Raw genomic sequence first — 21,520 nt, 5'->3', positions numbered from 1 at the left:
TCTTGATTATAGGTGATGGCATCGGCTAACACACGAAATCCACAGTTACCATCTGCTACAACATCGTGGAATCCAGTAATAAATGGTACGATGAGACCTTGAACCCGATGTAAATGTTGGTAACCAGCGATATCCGACTGAAAATATTAATATATGAAATTCATCAATAAAAATATATTTACTTTAACTTCAACATATATATTAATAAAATAAAATATACCCGGCATCTCGTTGTTATGCACAGATGAGGATGAGGAACGGGCTCGACTACGACTACTCCTCGAACCTGAGGACCGTGCTCGACCTCGTGGTGCCTGACTATACTCCTATGCACTCGGATTTCGTTTTGTTGATGAATTCCCCTTTGGTCTACCCCTAACAGTGTCTTTGACCTCAGGTTCTTTGAAGCCACTTTGTTCCGGGTTTATCTGATCATGAATCATCATCGATATGCTACGCACCATTGAAGGATCTAAATTTTTAACCTTTTCCACCAGAGAGTGAAAAAACCGGTGATCCTCAGACCCGTCAGCATATTTGGGAGCAGTAACTGGTATGTCACTCAACCCTTCAAACGCAAGAGATCTCCAAAAAGGATGGATTCGATCAGCACGGACCGATTCATCTGTGTCAATATACGTTTTAAGCTCACAAGCACATGGAATGCCATGAGTCATGGGCAACATGCATCCGCATTCACTTACCACATCCATACTCAATTCGTGCATACGCTTGAGCTCAGCATTTAGTACACGCAAGCATTTAGTCCAGCAATCCCATTCACCACCCAACCGCCTAATTCAGCGATTTCCATAACCTTTATCTGGAATTTGCAACCACAGTACTTTGTTTTTGTTTCACTCCGTAGTATCTCACACTACAAAAAAAAGACTTTATTGTTACAAAAAAAATCGTCACAATATATTCGTTTTTCGTCACAATATATTTGTAGTGACAAAAGAATTGGTCATAAATTTCGTTGCAATAAGCTCGTCTCAATAAGTTTATTGTGACGAAATTATGATTTGTCTCAATTATTAAGATGATGTTGTGACAAAATTTCATTAGTCACTTTTGCAATATATGTTGTGACTAATAGTTTGTTAGAATATGTATTATATTTGGTTGCTACAAGTTTATATTAGTCTCGATATGTAAGTTATTTTGACAAAATATTAGTACTTGTTGTAACAAATTAGTTAATGTGACATAATATTTGTTGCAATTAATTTAATATGAAACAATATTCTGACAAACTAGATTCGTCATTATATATTTAATTTATTGTGACTAGTAAATTATCATAAATCCATTGAATATCATTGCTAATGGTTATATTAATCACAAAAAAATTAATTGGTTTAATTACAAATTGCTATTAATTGTGACAACACGAATTGTTGCATTATATTTGTCATAAATCAAAACTTAATTGTGCTGAAACAATAAGAGAAAAAATTTATTAACTAATAATATTATCTCAATCTAATATTCTATCAATCCATATTAGAAATGTAAATTATTCTAAGAGTGGTAAAAATTAAACCGTTAATTTAATCACAATGAAGAACACGAGAAATTTATAAACAACATTAAATCTAAAAATAATCTTCTAGTTCAAGTCTGTAGAACAAACTCCAAATCCACACAAGAAAAAAAGCTTCATCTGCATTTAAAAAATTAAAAGAAAAAATTAGTATAAAAAATAAACACTAAATTCTACATAACACAATAATATTAAAGTGATAAATACCTTAAATCTTTAGAAGAGGAGATGAAGAAGTTTGGCTTCATCACAAACTAAACATCAGCAAAAAATTAGAATTTATATGCCAAATAAGCAAGAAGAATTTCTAAGTAGTACAACCACACTAAAAAACAACAAGGAAAGTCTTCTCTAACTAGTTGTCCGCAACCTATATGCAATATATAATATATAAACCAAGCAACATAACACTTTGAGAACAAAGTACCATTACCAAACTTATGACAGAACAAATGAATAAGAACATTTGAATGTAGAAATAGAATGCAAGGTGTTTGAAATCAAATTAATTAGAGAAATTTGCAATTTCTTTCGCATTTCACTAACTATGGAATTATATATTGCAAATTTTAAGAAAATGAATAAACGTTGGAAGTAAGTACTTCTGTAATTTACTTATTGTTATACTGAAATCTCAGAAACTCTCCTATAAAAAAGAAAATACAAGTTATTGAATTATGCGGATGGAAACAAAAACTCTTTCAAAAAAAATTAAACTTACAAATAAGTTAAAAGGGGAAAAAGGGATAAGATACCAAAATAGGTCTATAGTTTTCGGAAAAGTATCATTTAGGTATCAATTTAGACTCCACCTACAAAATAGTACCAATATAGACTTAATATTTAAATTCTTATGAGATTTTTTTTCCATTTCCATAATTTAATAACTAAAACGAAAACAACAAATACTAATCCTTTCAATTCTATTCACACCTAATCAGCATTTAATCAATCAAGTGAAATTGAAACACAAACACATTGAAACACAAACCCATAGATACATCATATAGATACAAACTTAGGGCTAGGGATTCAAAATACAAATCAACTAAACTAACCTACCTGAAGATCAATACCGGCGAAGAACACAGATTGTGGGAGCAGCGGTGGTGGCGACTAGCTTAGTCCTGGTGGACGACGACGTCGGGGTTGAGTCCAGGTCACCGTCGGTGTTGAGGAAGGGGATCAGACTCAAGAGCTGTAGATTACAATGAAACGCTAAAAAACCGAAGGTACATACCTGAGCAATAACCAGCGAAGGAGAATACTCCAGCAGAAATTTAGAGGCTTTTACCTTGGAGACTTTTCTGAATCAGAAAGGGAGGCGGTGGTGCTTGAAGTCGGAGTTTCGACTGCGACTTTGCTGCTCGGAACTCTATTCAACCCTTGGTGCCAACCACAAGATAGCGCTGGAGAATGCAAACCGTCGAAATTGATCTTATCCTCTGTTTCACAAAATAAAAACAGCAAAGGCAAATTAATGGAAAATGGAAAGTCGGAAGCATGAATTTGGAGAAGGGGGATAAACAAAACAGAAACAGGAAAAGGAAAACTATAAGAGACCTCGAAGAGAGACGTGGTAGGTGAAGGGTTATTTTGTTTAGTTAGGATTATTTCATATATTTTTTTTGGTAAAGGGTTATTTTATATTTCTCATCTAATTTATTTAATTAAGAAATTTTTAATATAAATAAATATTAAAAATAAAATAATTAATATAATTTTACATTTCTTAAGAATAATACGCTAATTGCTTCAAAAAAATTAATAAGCTAATTTTAAAAAATTGAAAAAATAGTTTAATTAATTACCAATTTATGGAAAGAAATTTTTTTATAATTAATTATATTTTCGATTTTTTAAATTAACATATATTAATTATTATATATTTTTTACAATAAATCATTTGAGTGCATAAATATTTTACAAATGGCTATCAAAAATTTTAACTCCTAAACTTTGTATTAGTATCAAAATGTTCCTTTAAATTATAATATTGAGAAATTAAAACAAAATAAATTTTTGTTACAATAAAAACTTTATAATAACAAACCGTCATCATAATTATAATTTTGATATCTACTGTGACCAAACACCATTTGTTTCTATAGTTACAAATATTGTGACAAAACAAAAATATGTTGAAGTATGCTATTTTGACAAAACTATTGGTTACACGAAAACTATATTTTTTAAGATAAAATATTTGTCTCCATATATTTGCAATTTTGCTCCAAAAGTTTCCGGTATATATATAGCTACGAACAATGTGACAAATTTATTTTGTCTCAATATATATATACATGTTGTGACACAATTTTGTCATAATAAGTATTTCATCACATTGTTTTTAATATACTATTGTGACAAATATTTCATTTTGTCACAATAAACATATTTATTGTGACAAAATAAATTTCGTCACAATAGAATTAGTCACAATATCAGGAATTTTTTGTAGTGACATCTGTATCCATATCCCTTTTCCTTCTATAATTCTTAATACCACGAGCACATTTAACCAATATCCACTTTGACTTGCCCCCTGTCTTATGCGACGCTGTTGTTAACTCGAATCCGATCCCAATTGCCGTCTTGCCCAGTTAACAACTTCATGATATGTTTGAAACGTTTGTTTGGGAAAAAAATGCGAACTGTAATCAATGCCGTTTCCGCTAAATTCTTCCCACGGAACCTCCTGCAAATGATAAATAACGAACATTACATTCCAACGTGTGATATTTCTACAGCGTTTCGGTGTCTAAACCCGAAAAATAGCAACAATATACGCGGGCGTGTGAGCATCACGCCCCACCATGTGGTCGGGCGTGTGAGCATCACGCCTCACCTCACGGTAGGGCGTACGAGCATCACGCCTCACCTCACGGTGGGGCGTATGAGTATCACGTCCCACCATGTGGTGGGGCGTGTGGCTATCACGTCCCACCACATGGTGGGGCGTGATGTTCATATGCCCCACCGTGAGGTGAGGCGTGATGCTCATACGCCCGAGGTCCGAACCAACGATTTTTTTTTATAAAAATTGACAGAAATCATAGGAAGTTCAATCGGAAAAATACCTCAACTTCAGACACAGAATCACTCCCGTCTCTTCCCGGTGATAACGGATTGCTCTCCATCAAACGTGTTATCTTTGATTTCGGATCAAAATGTATTTGGGAGAGTTTGAGAGAGTTTCCGAGAGTTTTGGATTTTTAATTTTTTGGTTAAAGAGCGGTTACGTCTTTTTTCGGGGCTGGAAGTGTGAATTTGGGGCTGGGTATAGTAATCCACTTTTGTAAATTACCCTGGAAGAAAACATAAAGCCCATTTGTTCGTATGTAAGGTAACAACATCCATTGTTTTAAATTTTATCAACGACAATGACCAAAATCACGAGACATATGGGTAAATTACACTAGAGTTGCTTAATTTTATCTATTTTAACATTATAACCATTGAATTTCAATTCTTAATAATATAACCACTAAACTTTAACTTTTTTAGCACATATGGCCACTCAACTTTTACTAACTCCTCGAAATAACCTTTAACGACTATAAAATGAAAATATTCAAGAATTAAAGTTGTTCAGTATGACATTTACCATGAAGCTATATTTTTTATTGGGTAATTAATTTATTAGTCCCTATATTTTGACAAAACACACTGTTTAGTCCCTGTATTTTCAAAAACACACGGTGAAGTCCCTAACGTTTTTCTCGGTGAACTGTTTAGTCCCCAATGTTTTTCTCAGTGAACTGTTTAGTCCCTGCCGTTAGACTCTAATGAAGATTCTGCTAGTCAATTTGGATTTGCATTCTTTTTTTCATTTATTTTCCTTTCCTATAAACTCTCATGCATCTGAAATCAACTTTGAGTGTTCTTCTTCTTGATTTTCTTCTTAATTGTTCAAATTTGTAAGCATTGGGTCTGTTCTTTTTCTTGTTCTCCATACAAATAGTTTCTTTTTCTAAATTGGATTTCCTCTTCTGAAGTTTGAAGATAAATAGTAAAGGGTAATTTAGTCATTTCCGAAGTCATAAACGGTAAAAAATCTAACAAACAGACGGAAGGACTAAACAGTTCACTGAGAAAAAGGTTAGGGACCTTACCATGTGTTTTTAAAAATATAGAGACTAAACAGTGTGTTTTGCCAAAATATAGGGACTAATAAATTAATTACCCTTTTTTATTTTTCAAAATCACCTTTTTTGATTTTTCTCTCTCTAAAAATCCACCATCTCTCCTAACCAAATAACACCTAAATGATCTTAAAACAAAAAATTTCAAGAATTAAAGTTCCTAACAATATCATTAACTCTTCAAATTTTTTATTTTGAGGCTGTTAACGATTGTTTTAAGGTATTGAGTGTCCACCGATGTTAAAAAAAAATGTAAAATTCAATAACCATACCGTTAAAAATTGAAGTTCAGTGACCATAATATTACATTGAGTAAAATTAAGTAGTCATGGATGTAATTTAGCCTAGATTTATCGGCTATGAATGCAATTTTGATCATATGTTGAATTAAGAAAAGACTAATTAGGGACATAGGAATCTCATAGCAAGTGGGGAATGCACCCCACTCCGGCTCCGGCACAGCCTATTATCACGCCTAGTAAAAAAAACCCATCGTGGCTTAATGATTTTGTAGCAATAAACGTATATATATATTACTATGAACTATTTAAAACTCGAACCGAATGTTGCTGTTGTTGAAATAAAATATCTTGAATATATATCAAAATAAATATAGTTAAATAAAATTTAGGGTTAAGGTGTAAAAATACTCCTAACGTTTTGGGTCAGGAGCAATTTTACCCCTAAAATTGCTCTTGGCTTCCAAGATTAGGGGTAAAATTGTTCCTGTCCCAAAACGTTAGGGTATTTTTGCACCTTAACCCTAAAATTTATATTAGCATGAGCTATTTAATAGAAAACTTAAAATGAAAAACCAATTAAGATTCAAAATAAATCAGACCACACTAAACCTTGATTTTGAATATAAATTAGGCCACATTAATAAATCCTCAAGCCCTTGTACAGTTTTCCAGAGAGAGACTCGAATTGCTGTTGCATAATTAGTTCCAAATTGCAAATTGATACCAAAGCTTAAAAATATTACATTCATTCATCTCTTACACACAAAATATTAATAATAACAATAATAATAATAAAAAGATGAAACCCTAATTATCACATCAAATTAAAAAATGGAGCCTGAAAAATTCCTTACGATTTCATGGAGAAAGCAAGAAGCCTTTCTTTCCCAAAAAAGAAATTAGGATTTCAGAATACCTTTATTCTTCGACTTGGTAAAGATGTTCAAGATTGATAGCAAAAATGGAATTGAATATTGGTATTGCTCTCTTCTGTTGCCAGACACAACAAAGACTCCTTTTCTCGAATCAGATCAGCACCTCTCTCCATTTCGGCTGTTCTCAAATCAGAAAGCAAGAATCACACTGGAATCCTTTCTTAGGGTTCCGGAATCTTTTTATTCTTCTTCTTGTTGTTGAAGATTGATAGGAAAAGTGGAAAAGAATGTTGGAATTGCAGTTTATGTTGATGCTGTTGTTGCTGTTTCTGTTGCTTCTAATAATGAAACTGCAACAGCAACAACAGAAAATGCAAAACCAACAACTGAGCCATCTCGTCTCGTCTTCTTCATCGTAACAAGAACACTACAATATGATTCATCTGAATATTACTTATGATTTCATCGATAAAGCAAGAATCTCTTTCTTTGAATATCTCCTTTCATTTATCTTTTTCCATCCTACATAAACGGTTCTCTTTCTTCAACAGATAATATGGAAAATAGACAACAATGGAGAACCAAAGAAGAAGAAGAAGGGAGGGAGGGCGGGAGCAGAGAGAGTCTGTGGGTTGAAAAACAAAATTAGCATAAATCTGAACCCTATTTGATTTATAAATAAGGAAGACGGGTAGTTACTAATAGAAGATTAAATCTCAACCCTATTTTATTGGAAAAATTATAAAATTGGGATTCATTTACATTTTTAACCAATTTACTCAACATACTATATATCTAGACTATATTTGTGTGACTTTTCCAAAATACATTCAATATGTTTGTAATTTTACGGGACGTCTGTCTCCCTCCCGTTTGACTTCGCAGATTTCGCGATATGCGAAGTCTACGAAGATAATGTTTGATTTAGTAGATGATTTTAATTCGTAGATTTCTCAATATACGAAGTGTGGACGTGTTTTTAACAAAATTCGCGAAGTAGTATATAACAAAACAACAACAAAGGATTCTAACATTAAAATCATAACATTATCAAAATTTATAACAAGATTGCCACAATAACAACGTTAAAATCATAACATTATCAAAATTTACAACAAGATTTCCACAATAAACTCCTAAATAATCATTTTAAAGTGAACGTAACGAATCTGGACGAAAATTTCTCCCTGTATTGGAAGTCCATATCTTTTAGGATGTATGTTTCCCATGTTACACAACAAGATTGGCACAATAAACTCATAACTAATCATTCCAAAGTAATGTGACCAATCTTGATGGGAATTTCTCCATGTATCAAAAGGAAATTGATCTCCCCTGCAGCCCAATGTGTCACCTTCCAGAAAGGGATGTTATGTATTCAACCACATTCAGAAAAATTTAATCGTGTTAGGCAGAAAAAAGGACGATTTGGCTTCACGAAATGAGGATTCGCGAAGTATGCGAATATAAATGTGCAAGGAAGAGGATGATTTTACTTCACGTATCGATGATTTCGCGAAGGCTGCGAGGCTTGAAATGTGACAATTGACTTCGCGAAAACGGATTACGCGAAGTCTGCGAGTGAAAAATCATGAACTTTGCTACTCGCAGACCTTCGTGAAACCAGATTACGTGAGTCAAATCGTCACGTTTCAGGCTCTTTCTCCTCGCAGACCTTCGCGAAACCGGATTACGCGAAGTGATTTTCTGGAAAAAACGAAGATAAAACAGTAGATACTTACATTTTTCCCACCTTTCACCATTAAAATCATCAATAACCATATGAGAAACTGGGAAAAACTAGGAAGACGAAGAATCAAAGGATGAAGAGAGGAAGAAGAGAAAGGCATGGTGATGTAGAGAAATGGTGCAGATTTCACAAAATATAAAGAAAGAGAGGAATATTAAAGGTTTGGGAAAGACCAACCGTTCGGATAACTAGGAAGGAGAAGGAGGAAGATGAAAGGGTCAGGGTATTTTGAGAAAGTCACACAAACATAGTATAGATATGTAGGTTGAGTAAATAGGTTAAAAATGTAAATGAGTTTCCCATTTGGTCCAATTTTATAATTTTTCCTATTTTATAAGGAGGGTGTGGATTTGATTACTAACTAGTATGGATATGTTTTCCTATCTTAAACATGTTCATGGGTTTGGATTTATGGGCTGGGGTCCGGGTCCTTCCGGCTGCCGGAACCACATTGATCCCAAATAGTTGCGGTCATCCTGTCTATGTTTTTTTATTGGTGTGTTGAATTAGCCCCCTCAAAATGGACATTTACATGTTAGGTTTATCCAAAATTCAAAATTTCAATATTTTGGGCCTACTAGGTACTCCCTAAATCCAAATTTGTAAATTTTTTTGGGTCTGTTAGTCCTCTCTAAATCCAAATTTCTAATTTTTTTTGGCTTGTTAGGCCTCTGTAAATCCAATTTTCCAATCCCTAAATCCAAATTTCAAAATTTCAATATTTTGGATCTATTAGGTACTCACTAAATCCAAATTTCTATTTTTTTGTCTATTAGACTTCTCTAAATTCAAATTTCCTTAAATCCAAATTATTAATTTTTTGGTCTGGTAGGCCATCTGAAATCAAATTTTAAATTTTTTTTTACATGTACAACTCTCCCTAAATCCAATTCTTTTAAAGTTAGGGCTATTAAACGAAATCTAGATTAATTTTGAGAAATTATACATTAATACTTAAAAATTGATTCTTGACCATTCAAATTGTTATATATATATAGGGGTGAGATCCAGTGTGACAAGAGGTTAGAATGTGACAATGAGCTTATTGTGTGACATAACAAAACTACGTAGTTTTGATGATAATTGAAAATGGCAAAGTGACAAATTTGTAAATAAAAGGAAAGAGGATATAGAAAATTGTTTTATTTCTTTTCTTTAAAATACATTTTCCCGACATCTCTAACATCGTTTTTCGAAATTTTTTATACTATTAGACTCGTCTAAATTAGACGGTCATTTTAAGATCCCTGAAGCTCAAGTAAAAAAATTTCCGGTGAACGGAATCCGGGTGGACGTTTTCCGGCGAGAAAAAAAGTGCCCAGAAAATTCTCAAAAAAATCCAGAAAATGTAAAACATTATTCTAAGAAACTTTAATTCTTGAATCGAATCAGGATTTCTTACGGTTTAGTCCCAATAAAACTTTTTCCTTAATTTTATCAATTTTACATGCTTCAACAATTTGTTGGGTCAAAACTGTAAGGAATCTCCCTTTGAGCCAAGAATTAAAGTTTCTCAAAATTATGTTTTAAATGTTTAAAATTTTTTAATAATTTTCTGGGCACGTTTTTTGTCCTACTTACATTGTTCCAAATCAGTGTACAATTTGTTCCAACATAATACTTTTATTGTTCCAACAGAAAATTGTTTTATTTCTTTTCTTTAAAATACATTTTCCGACATTTCTAACCTCGTTTTTCGAAAATTTTTATACTATTAGACTCATCTAAATTAGACGGTCATTTTAAGATCCCTGAAGTTCAAGTAAAAAAAATTCCGGTGAACGGAATCCGGGTGGACGTTTTCTGGCGAGAAAAAACATGCCTAGAAAATTCTCAAAAAATTCCAAAAAATGTAAAACATTATTCTAAGAAATTTTAATTCTTGGGTCGGAGCGGGATTTCTTACGGTTTAATCCCAATAAAACTTGTTCCTTAATTTTATCCATTTTACATGCTTCAACAATTTATTGGGTCAAAACTATAAGGAATCTCGCTTTGAGCCAATAATTAAAGTTTCTTAAAATAATGTTTTACATGTTTTGAAATTTTTTGATAATTTTCTGGGCACGTTTTTTGTTCTACTTACATTGTTCCAAATCAGTGTACCATTTGTTGCAAATCAGTGTACCATTTGTTCCAACATAATACTTATATTGTTCCAACAGAAAAATGTTTTATTTCTTTTCTTTAAAATACATTTTCCCAACATTTCTAACCTCGTTTTTCGAAAATTTTTATGCTATTAGACTCGTCTAAATTAGATGGTCATTTTAAGATCCCTGAAGCTCAAGTAAAAAAAATTCCGGTGAACGGAATCCGGGTGGACGTTTTCTAGCGAGAAAAAAAGTGCCCCAAAAATTCTCAAAAAATTCCAAAAAATGTAAAACGTTATTCTAAGAAACTTTAATTCTTGGGCCGATGAGGGATTTCTTACGGTTTTGACCCAATAAATTATTGAAGGATGTAAAATGGATAAAATTAAGAAAAAAGTTTTATTGGGACTAAACCGTAAGAAATCCTACTTCGACTCAAGAATTAAAGTTTCTCCAAATACTTTTTTACATTTTTTGAAATTGTTTGAGAATTTTCTGGGTACTTTCGGGGTTTTTTTTATCGGAAAACGCCCATCTAACCGCCGGATTCCGTTGATTTGGGACTAAACCGTAAGGAATCTCATTTTGAGTCAAGAATTAAAGTTTCTCAGAATAATGTTTTACATTTTCTGAAATTTTTTAAGAATTTTCTGGATATTTGTTTCTCACAGAAAAATAGATCGCCGGATTCCATTCACCGGAAATTTTTTTACCCGAGCTTCTGGGATCTTAAAATGACCGTCTAATTAAGACGAGTCCAACGGTATAAATTTTTTTGAAAAACAAGGTTGGAAAAGTTAGAAAAATGCATTTTAAAGAAAAAAAATAAAACAATTTTCTCTTTCCTTTTATTTACAAATTTGCCACCTCCTTTTGGTTAATTACAAATTTGCCACCTCCTTTTGATTAATTACAAAATTGGTCATTGTCACACAATAAGGCTTGTCACACCATAAGAAATGTGTCACACCTGATCTCATCTATATATATATATATATATAAATATATATATATATATATAAATATATATATAAATATATAAAATTGCTACAAAAAAAAGGCTTTTAACGAGAAGAGAAATCCTCAATAAAAGTCTAAATATCCTCACGAAAGCGATTTTAGTGAGAATAATTACTCTCATGGGTATCCTCACTACAGGGGTTCGCTACTAAAAGTAATAACGAGAATGAAGCGTTATTCTCTCCATTAACATATAATGAGAATAGTTGTATCTTCATTAAATTATTTTTGGTGATAATCAAATCATCTCATGAAAGTATTTATAATGATTAAAAATCTTCTCACCAAAATATTTATAGTGATAAAAAATCTTCTCGTTATACTGATATAATTTTCTTTACAATTAATATTAATAATAAAAGTTATCCTCACTAAAGTGTTTATAATAATAAAAAACATCCTTATTATTTAATAGTAGTTTCATCATAAAAATAATTAATAGTGTCAAAAAATAATCTTATTATATCATGCTTAGTATCCTCATTAGTAGGGGTGCACGTGGTCGGTTAACCAGTCCATTGATGTTAATTCGGACGATTAACCATTTAATCGGTTTTTTAAAAACACTAACCATACACTAGTCCATTAAATTCGGTTAACCACTAATCGGTTAACCAATTATTTCGGTCGGTTAACCTTTTATTTCGGTTTCTAACCATTAGTAAATAAAAATAAAAATAATAAAATAATTCTAATTTTTATTGTGAGGGAGGCGGCGGGTCAATGACGAGTTAAAGAGATGTACGTACATTATTATCCCTCAGTTTTAATTCCGTTAAATTATTTAGTCTCTATATTTACCTACTTGCCAGGCTAGATTCCATCCGATCTTGTTTGACTGCTTATATGTATACAAAATTATTTAACCCTTCCCTGATATTTCCTTTTTAAAGTCCTTAGTTGACATCTCATTTTCCCTAATCATAGCTCTGATTAAGTCCGAAGCTAAATTATAAAGACTTTAAGTTTGGATCAATGGTTTATTTGGAACCATTGATCCAAATAAACCAGTCAGTACACAAATGAGGGTACTTTGTGTGATGACGAATCATAATTTGAGTCGATGTTTTTTTTACCAATTTGATTTGCTCTGCCTTGCCTTACCTGTTTGTGTGTACTACACACCTCCTCTAAGTTGATGAGCTGGTATATGTCTGATACTCTTTTGAGCTTATACACGGACCAGAGGAGGAAAAAGCTATGGCATATTAGGCTAGCGAAAGAACCCCGACAATTTCTTAGGGAACCCTGGGATCGGGGGTAGAGGTTGGAATCCTTACCCTATTAGGGTGGGTCAGTTAATTTAAATATTTTCATATCATTTGATATTATTACTTGATAGAAGGACTAAACCATTAAAAGTGAAAAAAAAAATTAGAGACATTATAATTAAATAGTGGATTGATTAATGAGTTATGAAAAACTACAGGGATTAAATAATTATTTATCCATATAAATAAATTTACTTTTAGAGGGCGAGCCTTGGCGCAACGGTAAAACGTTGTTGCCGTGTGACCAGAGGTCACGGGTTCGAGTCTTAGGAGCGGCCTCTTGCCAATTAAATTGGCAAGGGAAGGCTTGCCCCCAATACACCCTTGTGGTGGGACCCCTCCCCGGACCCTCGCTCAGCGGGGACGCGTAATGCGACCGGGCCACCCTTTTTATAAATAAATTTACTTTTATATTTTTTTAATATTTAATTGGGATTCGGTCGGTTTCGGCTAACCGCGGTTTTTGGAATAAAGAAACCGTAACCGTAACCATTAACCATTATTTTTAAAATTAAAAACCTTACACTAGTCCATCGGTTTCGGTTAACCTTATTTTCGGTTTGGTTTTCCGGTTTTTCGATTTTCCGGATTTTTGTGTTCACCCCTACTCATTAGTAGTGTTTATAATGATCATATAATAGTATAATATCATAAATAAGCCACTAAAAGCTAACATATATTCAAAAGACTTTCAAAGTCAGTTTCATCAAGACATAAAGACTATTTCCTATTTACCTTACAAAATACATTTCATTTACTATTAACTTTCATCTCTATGATGAAAATGGGATAATCTGTTCAAAAAATGCAAACTGTATATTGATAATCTCTACTTTGAACATGTTCTTTTTCACCAAGATATAGAGACAATATTTCACTATTTGCTTTACAAAATAAGTTCACATGAATGAACTTCTATCCATATGCGTGCAAAATGAGACGGTTTGGCCAAAAGATACTGTCTATGTTGATAATCTTTAGCTTGAAAATCTTCTGCCAGTTGGCCTACAAAAGATAACAAATAGAATAATTAATACATTGTTAGATCAGACAGTGAACTAATTCTGACACTTAACTAATTAAGTAAACCACAAATGAGTTGCGAGTTGATAATTTGTAAACTGACAGCAAAGTTTAGTTTTGTAAACATAATTTGTAAGCATGACAATGAAGTTAGCTGATAATTTACACTACTTGTATCATTTTTGTTCCAATGAATAGATAGATCAACCATAACCATAACAATTACCTTTGTGATGTCATATTTATTTAAACCAATGAATAGATAGATCAACCATAACCATAACAAAACTGTAAAAAAAAAGAAGTAATGCTAGTGATCGCACACTTTATGTATGATGGTCCATATTTGTAGTTGGCGATGCAACCGATGGTGAGTGGACACAACCATTTTCCATTTCATCTAACCTGATTTCAATCCCCTCAAATCTTCTCTTAAGCTTAAGATTTTCTTCTTCTTTCTCTTGAATTATAGCATACCTCTATTGAATTTTAGCCTCAAGCTCTTTTTCATAAGTAGATTTGGATCCAATCAATCGCTTTCGTTTCATTCCACCCCCATAACCAAAGACACGATTATGGGACTGTTTTTTGAAACATTTATCAATCACCTCTATAGTAGAAAGTGATGGGTCAGATTGTGTGGTGTTCAAAATTTCATCCTACAAAGGTCCAATGTATTAAATATGATATTACCAAAAAAACCATTCAAATAAGAGAACTTTAGATAAGAAATTAGAAATTGTTACATATTTATTTGTCGTTGCTTGGTCTTGCAACTTCCCATTTTTCTGTCGAGTCTAGAAGAAAATACTTGGAAAATCAGGTGGATTTCCATCTTTGCCTCCCTATTTCAAAGTAAATTGAGAGTGTAAAATTATTTCAGCTGTTAATGAAATAAATGAAAATAAGACATTTTGAGCATGTTTCTTACCATGTCATACATAATTGCTCGATGTGGTTTACTTCCTGAACGATGAGGCATCAGAGTCTTGGCTCTATTTTTTCTGTTTCTTTTGCTCAATCTCTATAAAAAATTGTGAAAATATTATATTTCTTGTAAGTATTAGAGGCATACTATACAATAATGCATAGGCAAAACTACTATACCTGGAATTCTTCAGTAAAATATTTCTCATTCACAAGCCACGTCCAATCTTTTACATTAATATGCGGTGGACATTTTTTCAAAGCTTCCCTTTGGGTTTGCAAGGTTCCACAAATTTAAGGTACAAACCTGACCTCCACGATGTCCATAAATAACCCATATGCTCCAAGGTTTCTTCACGATAAATTTCCATGTTCTCATGTTCAAAACATTCCTACAACATATGGTACCACAGAACCTCAAAATATTAATCAAAACAAAATTTACTGATCAAGTAGGCAGGAATTAATTAAAACAGATTTACTTCTATATAAGGCATCAATTAATCAAAACTGATTTATTACTTATTCAAGCAATAATTAATCGAAATGGATAGCTACTTATTTTGGCAGTAATTAATCAAAACAGAGTTATTGTTTATTAAGACATCAATTAATTAATCAAAATAGATTTACCTTGACTGAGCCCCATAAATGGTTCTTGATTTCTTTCTTCACATCCTTCCAAGTCTGAATTTTAACATCTTCACGAGTTGCAGAAAGAGTGTTGAAACACTTAGTACATGGACACCGAATTTTGTGCTCAATACTAGTCCTCTCAAACGCATAATCTATGAACTCTTGAACACCAGCTTGGTATTTTTCCCCAAACCGGTCATTTAAGCAACTCATCCACTCTTTGCTAAGTTCCATTTTCTTAAATAACTACAAGAAAACAAGTAGGTTATACTGAGCCTTATTTAAGAATTAATTAAACATGCAAAGCCATTCTAATTAAAACAAGTGAATTGGTTATAACATAATTAGTTTAATAAATTCTAAAATCAGTAATTGCCAGTAAAATTACATAATTAGTTTACTGGTATGTAAAAGGGCTATGACCACCAAAGATAAGTTATACATCATGTAGTGGTATGAGGGCTATGACTGTATAGCCATCTAACATGGACTCTAGAAATATATAGATAAAGAAATATACTACTTTCTATTTCTCTATATCCTCTGTCAACGGATATAACATGTCCTGTAATGTAAGAGGGAGCACGTATGCAAAGCAATGCACAAGAGTTGAGTCTTCTATTGGTTCACCGACACGCTAAAGAGGAGTTCAAGAAACTACTTTGTTTAAGAACTCTTCGTACTGAGCAAATGCAGGGAGACATACAGACATGAGGAACATGTTCTGAAACATCAACTAGGTGCAACCTTTGAGCACTTTAACTGATATGAGCAAAATTTTATAAAACACAGCCCTAGAACCTACTCATGGCCCCGAAAATACTGTTGACTTTCAAGGCTATTCTCGTTGGATTACTGACCTATTATCCTAATAAATGTTGACACTTGATATGTAATTAAGAACCATCTGGTTCAAATTTGAACTTAAACATTGTCACCAAGTAAGTGATTCTATAGTGTCAAGTGTGGGTGTTTATTTGAGCTATTAACAAGATCTTAGGATCTTTAAACAGTCCCTAAAATGGTCCACGACTACAAGGAAGCCCCAAACTTAAGAACAAAGTATATACCTTAAATTTTGATCTTTTTAATCTATAAATTATAACTAACCTTAAGTTTTCAAATTGGCAGCAAACACATGAAATTATATAAAGCTAGCCAATAATCCCTCAACATGTAAACTATATTATTGGAAGAAAACACATGTTCCATTAATGTCCGCTTCTATCCTTACAAAGTAAAACCGGAAACAGGGGAAGGAATAGGGTGGAGTAGAGCCTTATTCTACTTTATTATATATAACCTAGTGTCAAATAATGCTAATGCAAATATTTGATATAATGCCAAAATAATGCACAAACAACATCAGGGGAAATTAATTAAATGCCCAATTATTGTTTAGTATATATCACTACCATAGCCAATAATTAGATTGTAAAGATTTGATAATTGAATAATGGCAACAAACATTAGGAGGCCTGATCTTTAACTTTCTTTTTCATTAAACCCTTAATCTCCGTGATGACAAAAAATACTTAGTTTTAAGAATAAAACTCAGTTAACATATTGTTTTCCGTTTCACCTACCTTCGAAAAACAGTTTTTGATACGTGTAATGTGATTATAAGGAAACTGTAAAAATATAATTTCATACGTATATGAAATGAATAACATCTTTTAACTAAATTAAGTGTTCACAACTAACTAATTTCACAAACAATGGCTTAATGCAAGAAAAAAACAAATTGCGCTCAAATAAATGATACGACTTTAATGAACTAAAAAATGAAAGATCAAACACCTAAAGATGTTTTTTTTACTCTTGAAGTAGGTGTGATCTGTTAGTGAATAAATAAGAAATGAAGGTTTTTTTTTCCATATTGTAAAAGAGCAAAAGAGAGGAAAATTAGCATTAAATGAGGGTAATTCAGAGTAAAATCCAAACATGTAAAATGAAATAGGGAAATAGAACAGATGTCAGCAGAAGATAAAGTAGATTATGGATAGCCATTCTCTTTCCTTATAACATGCCATAAACCTATATACCTTTTCTTTAGACCAACCATGCAAAAATACTTGTCTTATTCCCTCAGTATCCTTCCAACTCATCAAGGAATAACTAATTTCCTTATGCCCCAAGCTAGACTCCCACATCTTTCCACCCATTATTTCTTCTAGATTGACCTCCCAGACTCTAGGACCAACCGATCCACCCATGCTTTTCTCTATCAATTTTTTACTGTCATCAAGATTTATAATTGTATTTTGATAAAAGAACTACGACAGCTCCAACATATCATATTATCAATTCATCAACTATAATGAACTTTGTATTTTAGGAATAAAAAGAACTTGATAACACCAATTTAACGTCAGGATCATTCAACACATAAATAATACTCATGTTTGATTGCTATTTACAGCTATAAGTATCACCCTATTCATCACCTAAAAAGTAAAACTAATTTATATCGTACAGAAACAATCGTAAGTACCGATGATTGAAAATGTATATAATCAAAGTCCTGCAGTTAATCAAAACATATTCAACAGGTAATGTATATAATTTCCTACCTTTCAGCTTGTTGAAATGATGTTCGCCTTCTCTTCAAAGGAACTAGAGAGAGTCTATTATCACAAAGAAGAAATTAGGAAGTATATAATTTAATGTATAAGAAAAAATCTAATTTAATTTAGGCATAAGGCTAAATTTAGCCCTTAAACTATGCAATCAAAATCAATTGAATCCTATTCTTCTAAAATAGCCAATCAAGCCCTACCCTATTTTTAAATGGACAATCAACCCCCTCTAGTAAACACTGTTAACTTCTCTGCATCTCAGTTACTGCACTCTCATTTTGTGGGTTTGATGTTTCCCTTCACATCCATATAGCTTCAAACTTATTAATCAATTCTCCCGTAATCATCAAGTTTAAAAGCAGCTTTTGAAATAGAACCAAGGAATATGAGTATCTAGTGACCATGAATTCCCATTTGTAGCTTCTTCAGTCAATCTTTCAAACAAAACCCAGCTCAATAAAATATTTAAGAAAGAAAGCTTACTGTTGTGGATGTGTAAGGCCAGTTAGAGCCAATCATGTCTAACATTTGATCAAACTAAATCACAATATGTAGACCATTATAAAAAATAAATGATTACTTTTTCCATTACAATGAAGAATAAAGAAAATGGGGAAAATTTCGATTGCAAACTAAAGGAGAGAAGAGTTCGAACTGAAATTATAAAATTCAAAGAAAGTGATGAGAGTAATGAATTCAACAAATTTTAATTGATTTGATCTTGTAGAGAACGAAGTTGAAGTCAATGTCTGTACAGGGTGATTAAGTTGGGAGCTCTGTGACTACTGCTGGTTAATAGGTTTGAAGCTATGGGTGTGAACAGTAATATCAAACCCAAAAAAGCTTTGTGGGTAGACTCATTGCGAAAAAGCTAGAGGTAAGGAAAATGAAAGAGTGCAGTAATTATTGAGAGGTAACGGTTTTTACTAGAGGGGCTTGATTGGTCATTTAAAAACAGAATAGGGGCTTCATTGGCTATTCAGATGGACCTTATTATGCAACAATTACTCATACATATCTCAGAATACAAACTCCACCTCCAACTTTCATTTCGAAAGGGAAGGGAGAAGGGAAAACTAATGATACATCAGAATACTAGGTACTTAGCTTCCTATTCAAACCCAGGTAAGTAACTAGCTTCCTATCTGAACTCAATTAGAGGCATCTGCCCTACTTTTATTCAAAAAAAAGAAAAAAAACTAGCTTCATATTCACACTACTAAGACATCAGAATACTAGGTACCTAGCTTCCTATTCAAATAAGCAACGATGATTGAAAATGTATAGAATTTAAAGTCATGCAGCTAAACAAAACCATACAGAAGGTAATGTATATAACCTACCTTTCAACTTGTTGAAAATAATGTTTGCCTTCTCTTCAATGGAACTAGAGAGAGTCTGTTATCACTATGAAGAAATTAGGAAATCATATCATTTAATTTACAAGAAATAAAAGTTCACAAATATTACAATTTCCATGTACAGAGAAAACCTCTTCCCACTAGAAATTATTCCTAAGGAAAATCTTTATCTTCTCTAATCTCGTTTTCACTTGGTAATTTTCACCTTCCCTTACTCACCAATGAATTCCAACTAGATATCATGTTAGGATGAGAAGGACAAACAAAATTGAGTAAGAGGCATTTTCCTTTGGATATCAGTGATTTTGTAAACAATGATACTACCACTGAATCTTGCTTAATGGCATTGGACAGCGGTATGGTTGTTGATCCTCCACTCAGGAGATGGCATGGCTATATACACATGTTAATGATAATGACTTACAATGGCTTCCTATCAACTGAAGCGGAAATTAGTTGAGTAACTTCATTTTGACCTGTTCTGTTATGTTAGCTTGAAATTTAATCATGCAAGCTACTACTAACTAAACTAGTGCTTCACATATTTAAGTAACTTTATAATATGTAATATGAGGTATTTGGTGAAATAAACCTCCAAATTATGCAACGGGAAACCTGGTGATTATGTGTTTGGTGGGTGGGTCATGTGTCTATGAATCATTGTTTTGTTGAAGTTTCTATATTGTGCAACTATTTGAGGGTTTTTTGGTTGGGAATCTAGTAGGTGTTTTGTTTGAAATGGAATAAGTAATAAATTTATATCAACATATAATCAAATAAAATGTAAATAACAAAGTTATAATCATAAAAGGGGCAAACTTTATATGAGGTCTGGTCAAACAGAGTTAGATAAAATGTAAATAACAAAGTTGTAATCCTAAAAAGGGCAAACTTTATATCAGATATGCTCGAACAGAGTTCGGTTATGAGAAAAAATTTGAAGGATTTAGTCAATTTCACCATAGCATAAGCTCAATCATCATCCAAGGATAATTATTGCTTAAGATTCACTTTGTAGGAAACAGACTACCTGTAAGAAACCCTAGAACCAACATAAAATTTCCAAAATCAAGTTTCCACACCCACATTCTTTTCTTCTAAATAGAGAACTTCAATAGCAAAAAATTAAAATTAACCACACACTAACAAAAACCCAAGAACAAACTAACAAACACCAGAGTTAGATCACTTCAAAGAGGGAAAAAAAAGCATCAACTAATTGAGAGAAAAATTAGTCGAACCAGAAAATAGATCTGTCCAAAAAAAGAATACCAATAATCAATAAGCAAATATTTACAATCTAAAAGAAAAGTAGGAATTACCTAAGGAATGAAACTAAAACGATTAGGAATCGTCTTCGTTGCAGCTCTCAAAACCAAAACTTTGATTTCTTCCGATAAGCAGTATGTTTCTTAAGAGCGAAGGGTATGAATTAGGGTTCACTATGATGGTGAAGGTATGGATATGAGGAGTGATGTTCAGGATTTAGTGAAGCCAATGGATAAAGATGGAGTACAAATTTGGGGAAAAAAGGAAGTGACGTTACAGGAGTCTAGGCATTGGGATAATCGAAAATTTTGGTGGGAATAGATGGCGCTAAAAAAATAAGTTTTGGGGGGAACACTTTTGTGAGGATATAATATTAAAAGTCAGTACACAATTTAACCAATTAGTAAAAATTAGGAATTTGTGAGAATAAGATTTAATAAAAAAAAAATTGCTTAGTTATTAATATTAAAATATATAATTTATCCTCACTACAATTGTTGAGAGTATGATGTTAATGAGAATATCTTTTTATTCTCACTAAATTTTTCTTATTAAAAGCCATTTTTTTTTGTAGTGTTGAGCAAGTTCGATTTAACATTTTTTTTTTGTTTTGCGAACGCACGTGTAAAATCGGTCCCCAACCGAGCAATCCTGTATTCACCACTGCTAATCCCTATTTAGTGGCTTGAGGTTTGATAAGAAAATTTGATTTAAGGACTAGTTTAGACCCACTAAACCCATATATTTTTACAGCATGCTTTATAAAAATAAGACGAGTAAAAC

At 32.4% G+C, this 21,520-nt stretch overlaps 1 long non-coding RNA gene across 1 annotated transcript; it reads right to left on the bottom strand.

The window, feature by feature from the left end:
- Nucleotides 1-13,736: 13,736 nt before the first annotated feature.
- LOC136224811 (uncharacterized) lies at nucleotides 13,737-20,972 on the bottom strand. The gene is made up of 8 exons (XR_010686627.1): nucleotides 20,791-20,972; nucleotides 19,451-19,505; nucleotides 18,102-18,155; nucleotides 15,526-15,774; nucleotides 15,073-15,284; nucleotides 14,897-14,989; nucleotides 14,712-14,810; nucleotides 13,737-13,947 (listed from the first exon to the last, which is right to left on the bottom strand). It is a non-coding gene; the product is annotated as an uncharacterized lncRNA (long non-coding RNA).
- Between the last annotated feature and the right edge of the window lie 548 nt (nucleotides 20,973-21,520).

The sequence above is a fragment of the Euphorbia lathyris genome, chromosome 3 (genome assembly GCF_963576675.1).
Source record: "Euphorbia lathyris chromosome 3, ddEupLath1.1, whole genome shotgun sequence".
In the NCBI taxonomy this organism is placed as follows: Eukaryota; Viridiplantae; Streptophyta; class Magnoliopsida; order Malpighiales; family Euphorbiaceae; genus Euphorbia; species Euphorbia lathyris.
The sequence above is the reverse complement of the archived record's forward strand: the minus strand, read 5'-3'. Positions and strand labels throughout refer to the sequence as shown.